Source organism: Carassius auratus, unplaced genomic scaffold, assembly GCF_003368295.1.
Source record: "Carassius auratus strain Wakin unplaced genomic scaffold, ASM336829v1 scaf_tig00000311, whole genome shotgun sequence".
NCBI lineage: Eukaryota > Metazoa > Chordata > Actinopteri > Cypriniformes > Cyprinidae > Carassius > Carassius auratus.
In genome coordinates, this window is record NW_020523293.1 from 8,006 (window position 1) to 16,414 (window position 8,409).

Consider the following 8,409-nt stretch of genomic DNA (forward strand, 5'->3'; position numbering starts at 1 on the left):
AAGAATTCCATCCTTTGACCTTACTCGACCTTCCTTGTGCGTGTGTGCGTGCGTGCGCATGTGCTTGTGTGTGTGTTTGTGTGTGTGTGTGTGTGTGTTCAAGAGAGAGACATGGTGTGTGACTTTTGCATTTTGGATCCAATGTCTCCCCTTTATTTGATTCATTGATTTTATTTCACATATTCTCTCATTTCTCTGTTACAGTTTCACCAGTCTCATATTCCCTGTGTGTGTGTGTGTGAGTGTGTCTATTTTGCAACCTTGATGGCTTACAGCCTCATGCTTTCATTGCTGTGCACTTTATTTCTTACATTGATGAATAATTGCTTTTATTTCACACATTTCCCAAAATTAGCTTTTGCAATGACACACTTTCATTTGTGTGTGCGTGTGTTTTTGTGTGTATAAGTGTGTGTGTGTGTGTGAATTTCTTTTGTCTGTTTTGCACTCTTGATGTTTTAGAGATTCACCCCTTCACTGTTGTGTGCTTTTTTTCTGCATTGTGGCTGATTTGTAGATTGTACACACAAAAGAACTCAGTATTTTCATATTTTTGCCAATTTCCCATTCATTTCCTATGTCGGGTCATTTTTGACCCGAAGACCCTGAGTGTGACTATTTTTTTTACGACCACTTAGACTTTTAAAATCCTGTCCCCAATTTTTTGGGTGTTCATATACCAAGTACCAAAAAAGTCACCAAGTTTCGGACCATTCCGATGAAGCTACGATTTTTAACATTTTTAAAAAAAAAAAATTTCGGGTCATAAATGACCGAAGAACCCCAGAGGGTTAATCAGATAGAAATAAATTACTGAAAGTATTCACATCGTAATTAGCACAGTGTTTAATGTTGAATGTTTAATGCATATTACAAGCACGTAAGCCTACTGTAAATAGGCTACTGGCTGAAAAGGAGCTCATGTTTGAAAAGTGATATTGATGACGTAATACATCACATTGAATACTGAACATGTAGCGCCATCCTCTGGTGTAACAGGCTATTTGAGGAAAGTAAGCAAAGAAATTCAGCAAGAAAAGTAAAATTAAGTTTTCAGAGACAAAAATGTAATGTAAAAATGTATGGATGTCATTGCATCAGAAAAATATAATCAAATTAAGTGGCCAAATATAAACCAATTTCTAACATCTAACTAATCTAATATGACTATTTTAGAATATAAATATTAACACAATTATAACCACTGTAATAACAAGGTTAAAGGGTCAGTTCACCAAAAATTCAAATTATGTAATTAATTACCTTCATTTTGGTCCAAAACCAGAAGACCTTCATACAATTTTCAGAAAACACAACTTAAAATATTTTTGATCAAATCTGAGACCCTCCCTTAGACAGCAATGCAACTATAATGTTCCCAAGTCTAGAAACGTAGTAAGGACATTAGTAAAATTGTCCATGTGACATCAGTGGCTCAACTTCAATTTTGTGAAGCTAGGACAATAGTTTTTTGTGCACAAAGAAAACAATAATAACATAATTTATTCAACAATTCGTCTCCCTGAGTTACCACTCTGCCATTGCGGAGAGTATCCCACAACATAATCAACATGATCAGCAATGTTTTTTGGGTGAACTAAACCTTTAAGTGCAGTTGTGATAATACATACTTAAGTATATGCAGTTAAGTCTTGAGTCGCCATTTGAAAAGTGTTGTTGTCGGTTTGGAAATTATATTTCCCAATCTCTTTTCTTAGTTCATTTTGGACCTCTATAAAAATATTATAATGCATTCATTAACTGGTAAGGTCATGCACTATTACTTTATATTTTTATATGTTATTTAAATGTATTAGACCTCACAGTTCAAGAAGTAACAATGCCACAATGAAACCCTTCAAAGAAAAACCATAATTAATATTTTGACATTTTTAGTAGCATAATGAATAAGTCTTTAATAACACTTTATGGATTTCTTTAAGTAGACTACTTATTGATTAGTACTATATATTAGTACCATTCTGCATTTTGCTAATATATATAATTGTTTTATATAAAAGGGACACTATGTCAAGATAAGTAGCTTTTGTAATCGTATATTTACAGTAGAGGGCAGAGTTTCTCTCACAAGGCTCATTAGAAGCAATAATAACATCAGATGAGAGAAATAATAACAACAGAGTCATTTATTAGACCTATTGATTAAAGAATATGATTTCTTGTTTTGTATTGTACTCTACAGTGCATATTCTTACATTATGAGTGCCTAAACAGTACCTGGAAGGAACCTAGCAAAAAGAGTCTCGCCTCTAGACCCACATGTTCAGGAAATAATACGATATAATGCACTCCAAAAAGAGGGATGACCAGAAGAGTTGGTATATTATATTATATCAGTTAATTAAATTACGGTATTTAACTGTAAATGCAAGTTAAAACCGTAAACCTAAAATGTTTCTACTGTATTTTTTATGGTAAAATTGCAGTTTTTTTTTTTTAACCTTTTTTTACTTTTACATTCTGCATCGCCACATCAAAGCCCCTCGCTGGATTCCCTCCTCTGCTATCAATCAGAGGAATGTCTGTAATTCCTCAACAGACAACGAAACAGCAATTTTTTAGGTTTGTTAAAAAAGGTGAGCTCGTTCAAAACGGTTGCTTTTCAATCATTTGCTGGCTTTGCTGATTTTAATGTAGCGGTTCTGTTGTGTTTGTTGCGGTTCAGTGATGCAGATAGTGACGATTCTTTCCGGACAATCAGTGATCAGCAGAGTTTACATGTCACGTATTGTTAACGGTACGTTTCACTTGAAACCTCAGCCTAGGTGGTGCTAAAAAAAGAACCAGGTACTAGGTACTGTAAAACCCCAAAAGTGAACTGTACCTAATCTTACCATGCAGTGGAAAAGTGCAAAAAAATATATAATAATATCCATCTATCCATTTATAGTGCCTAATGCAAAATATTCACAGGAGAGATGTGTATGATGGTGTTGATTAAAAGTGAAGTGGGGAGTGAATTTGTATCCTGTCAATTACAGTGATCCCACTGGAGTCACAGCATTCTTTCCTTTTTTAGAAATGGTAGTGATATTGGGGAGGTGCAGCAAATTTAGGGAGATGGAGGAGGGTATATAACATCTAGGGCTCCAATCCATACCAATTAACAGCAATCAAACATTTGAATAAGGTTTTGTTTTGTCCATTCACTTGTTGTAATTGCACCACTATGGCTTCACAAAAGCCAGTGCCCAAAAAAGAAGGAAAGCCCAGCTCCAGCTACAAAAAAGAACCAGCTACTGAAGCAGAAGGACCAGTGTCAACAGCTGATCCTAAACCAACAGCGCCAGCGCTGGAGAAGGCTGCTTCTGCCCCAACATCGGAGTCAGCTACAAAACCTCCTGAAAAAGCCAGTCCTGCTCCTGGAGCAGCCCCAGTGGCAGCAGCCCCAGAACCAGATCCAGCTTTTAAATATGATCCTGCTGCTGTAGTAAGTCTCTGTGTTGTGTTGTGTTGTGTTGTGTTGTGGCATTTAATTTTACTCAGGTGTCCAATGGCCTGTATTGGTGTGCCCACAATAATGGTTGACTTCTGTATTTAAATGTGTATGTACAGTAAAAAGACTAAATTATAGATTCTAAATCTAGATTTTCTCTTTATTGACAAGCATTGGGTAATCAAGTACAAGTGAGGCACCATGATAAATTTTTCAAAATGAAAAGTCTCAGTCCACATATTTAAAATTGAGATGTGCTGACACTGAAATTCATTAAAAAAAAAATACAGAAATTTACAGAAAAAAAATAATAATAAATCCTGATCAATAACCGGAATGGTGTAGACACAGCAAAGATCCCCAATGCAAAAGGTAACTAATTAATTTCAAATAGTTTAATTGCTGGATCATTTCTATTGAAAAAACTGCACATTTTGCTAAGCGGTTGCCTGAACATGTACTGTACAATTCACTGCTTCATGGCTGGATTCTAGTAGTAGTTCTTGTCATGGATCTACACGCACCTGCTACTGATCTATGAGGTCTTACCACTTACCACTGTATTCATACACTTCCTAACTTAGACTCCCCAGGGAGACAGATATGGATGATATGATCTCATAAACCGACTGTGTGCTTTGAGAGGAGATTATTTGTGGTGCCAGGAAAAAATGATGGCAGAACAACTGCCAGACTGTTATTAAACACATGACGCAAACATCTGTTCAGTAGTATATGGTAGAAGATCTTTAATGATCAAAAATTCAAAAATGCATTTCATGTGTGAGTCAGCACTAAATGACTATGTCTCATTTGATATATTTTACTGATGACTTTAAGACGAAAATGTCTACAAAAACCTAAAATAAACACTTCTTGTTCTGGGTTTCAGGGTAATCTCAGTGCTGAACAGCTTGAAGGTAAGGAACAGCCTTAAAGGGATAGTTCACCCAAAAATGTAAATTATGTCATTAATAACTCACCCTCATGTCGTTCCAAAACCGCAAGACTTCCGTTCATCTTCGGAACACAGTTTAAGATATTTAAGATTTGGTCCGAGAGCTTTCAGTCTCTCCATTGAAGCTGTATGTACGGTATACTGTCCATGTCCAGAAAGGTAAGAAAAACATCATCAAAGTAGTCCATGCGACATCAGAGGGTCAGTTAGAGTTTTTTGAAGCATCGAAAATACATTTTGGTCCAAAAATAGCAAAAACTATGACTTTATTCAGAATTGTCTTCTCTTCCGTGTCTGTTGTGAGAGAGTTCAAAGCACTGCAATTTAGTGATGTCTGGTTCGTGAAAGTATCACTCGATGTAACCGGATCTTCTTGAACCAGTTCACCAAATCGAACTGAATCAATTGAAACGGTTTGCGTCTCCAATACGCATTACTCCACAAATGACTTAAGCTGTTAACTTTTTTAATGTGTCTGACACTCCCTCTGAATTCAAACAAACCAATATCCCGGAGTAATTCATTTACTCAAACAGTACACTGACTGAACTGCTGTGAAGAGAGAACTGAAGATGAACACAGAGCCGAGCCAGATAACGAACAAAACACTGACTCTTTCTCAAGTCAAGAACCGGTTGCATCGGTTTTTGGATCACCAGTAGTTCTTTCAGACAGATCGATTCAATAAACTGGTTGAAGAAAACAGTTCACCGGTTTTGCGTTTGACGTAATGGCATCATTGGCGATGATTGCCCTTGATTCAAGCCTTCGGTTTACCCGCACTCATAACACTAGCACCGAATCAGTTCAGAATCAATCATCAAAAGAATCTGTTCAGTTCAGACGCTCTGTGTGTGGACTAACTTGAAGATGTTTTTATTACCTTTCTGGACATGGACAGTATACCATTCATACATTTTCAATGGAGGGGCCGAAAGCTCTTGGACCAAATCTAAAATATCTTAAACTGTATTTCGAAGATGAACGGAGGTCTTACGGGTTTGGAGTCATTAATGACATAATTTTCATTTTTCTGTGAACTAACACTTTAAAAGGTCATATGATCAACTTAGTTGAAAATTAACTAACTTAATGTAATTTCATTTTTATACAGAGTTCAAAGAAGCTTTCCTGTTGTTTGCCAGGACTCCATTGGGGGAGATGAAGATTTCACTAGCTCAATGTGGAGATGTGATGAGAGCTTTGGGTCAGAACCCAACCAATGCTGAAGTTTTGAAAGTTCTTGGGAAACCAAAGCCCGAAGGTAGTCTCACAGTTGGGGAAAAAACAGCTGTTGTGACTAGGAGGAATGCAAAATGTGCAGTGTTCATAGCACCAGGAAAATGGTTGAGATCCACAGGTTTATAAATTAATTCAACTAGTGCTTTCCCAAGTGCCACTGGATCCTACGGGAGCAAACCAAGGGAAAGACTTAACACAAATGTCAGAGATTACTGAGATGTTGATTGGCACAAACGTCAAAGATATCATTAGCAGTTAGTCCTCTGTTACATTAGCAAGACATTCTCTGAATATTAAGATCAAGTTCATTCTCATCATAATGGCTCACTAAGTCAAGGTGCCATTCTGACCACAGGAATGCATTAGGACACCTCAACACATCATAACATTGACAAAAAATGGTGACACTTACTAAATGTAACATTCACTTTATGCAATTGTGTGCTATTGAAGCTTAAATGGATAATTTGCGTTCATTTTCATGCTATGCCCAACCCTTTATTTCTTCCATGGAACCCAAAAGAAGAAGTCCCCCCCCCACTCCATAAAGTCAATGGAGGCCATTTGGATTTTTGAATAATAATTTTTTTTTCTAAATATATAATTTGCTAAATTGGTCTTTTTAAATTGTGTCATTCAGAAATGGAATCCAAACTGATCGACTTTGAGACTTTCCTGCCAATGTATCAACAAGTTTCAAAATCTAATGAAAGGGGCACATTTGAAGATTTTGTGGAAGGACTTCGGGTCTTTGACAAAGAAGGGAATGGAACAGTCATGGGGGCTGAACTCCGCCATGTGCTTGCTACTTTGGGTATGGAATTGGGGAGAGAAAATGTGCCAAATCCAAAAAAATCATAATTTTTCTTCAATTGAAATATTTCATTTTCATTTTGCTCATTATAACCCCGGCTCATTTTCAGGTGAGAGACTGTCTGAGGGTGAAGTGGATCAGTTTGCTGGCAGGGCAAGAAGACACAAATGGTTGTATTAACTATGAAGGTAAGAGCAGTTTACTAAAGACTTTCCTCTACTGACAAAATTGATGTCATGAAGGTTCTCATTGAAATGAATCTTGATATTCTTTATCCAAGCTTTTATAAAACATGTCATGACTGACTGAGGGACCTCTTCTGGTAAGTGCATCCAAACCAAGGCGTCCCAACCTTTTTATATTTAATTTTTTGGTCTATGATCCCTATGATTTGTTTGAAGTACCCCCTGTGTTACATTAACAATTCAATAAATATAATGATATCAATTATATAAATGTAATTCTGCCAGTTCATAACTTCCTGACCTCATGATCTCTTACAGGATGGCAAACCCCTTAGTTGAGAAGTCCTGATCTGAAATATAATACATTTTGCTAGTACATTTTAAACTTAAATGAACAATAACTATATATTTTCTGATGGCCTAGGTACAGTAGCAGCCTCACATGCACGTCAGTGAGCTGAAGGTCGAGTGTGAAAACTGTCCTCTCATCAGTGATTCATGATGTCATCGATGAATCATAAATAATGCAACTTTTTTTTATTTTATTGTACAACTGATTAAAATCGGTCTGTTCTTCAACCACCAGTGTTAAGCTGTTTTATATCAGCAAAATTCATAATCCTAATTCCAACTCTGTTTGTCTCTTGAAAAATTTTTTCTGACTCTGTCCCAAGGGAGGATCAACACAGCTGTCAGCAGATCAACTTTGACTTTGGTTTACCTAGTGTACCCAGTTTGTTCTAATCCCCAATGTCAGGATCTTTTACCAGGCACATAAGATAAACCCAGACTCGTTGTCACTAGACAACTCTCAAAGGACTTTACTAAGAAAAACCTTGTTCTGTAGCCAAGAGTTACATTCACTAAAAGGATGCAACATTGAGCTGAGCTGATTTACAGCACCTCACACTGAACAAATGGTGTCCAGTCAAGTAACTATTGGAAAGATATGAATCAAGTACAAAGTGTGTTTTTTGTGAGTGTTGTTGGGTATGTTACACCCCATCTAGGGGTAAAAGGCCGGGTCCAACATGGAAAGAGCAATTGGAAGCAATGGACCTTTTAAAACATTTTAATGGTATAAAAAAGGATAATCCAGCATGCAAATACAGTATAAGGAAATTTCTTTGGTAACTGACTTGGACCTACAACTTTTTTTAATAGCCACTTTCCTAAACCTAAAGTTGGAGGTATTACCACACAGTTGAAGATCTAATCACAAGGCTTTGTTATGGAGCATGGTGAAACATGCAGGGTCGATACCAGCAAATATGTCCAAAGGGTGACACAAGAATAATCCAATAGACAGTCAATGGTCAGGGCAAGCAGAAAACAACCAGAAAACAGTCCAGGATCAAAACACGAAGGCAAGGCATGAAAATACAGGAACTAGAATATGTTACAGGCTATCAATCACCAGCTATGTGAACATGGCTGCATCTGAAAACTAAAAAAATGCTGCCTTTGGAGGATACATTCCAAGGTCGTGTTAATTCATTGTTAGCTTCATTTCCTGTCTCCTGAGATGCCTTCATCTGGCCGTTTTTGAAGGCAGCATAGATGTATCCTTCACTGCCTTTGACATCCCACAATCCAATGCATTCCATTCTGTGAGAGTTAAGCCAGAAAATAAAGATGGCATCTGAATGTTGCGGTCGGTGGTAAGTTTGTGTGTAAATGTATGTTTCTGATCAACGTTTTCCACTTTTTATGTTATTTCTAGCGAGAAATTAATATTGCAGTAATTAAATAT

At 36.8% G+C, this 8,409-nt stretch overlaps 1 pseudogene; it reads left to right on the top strand.

Annotated features, from left to right (window-relative positions):
* Positions 1–3,190: 3,190 nt before the first annotated feature.
* On the top strand, positions 3,191–7,183 carry LOC113068982 (myosin light chain 3, skeletal muscle isoform-like; annotated as a pseudogene).
* The last annotated feature ends 1,226 nt before the right edge of the window (positions 7,184–8,409 follow it).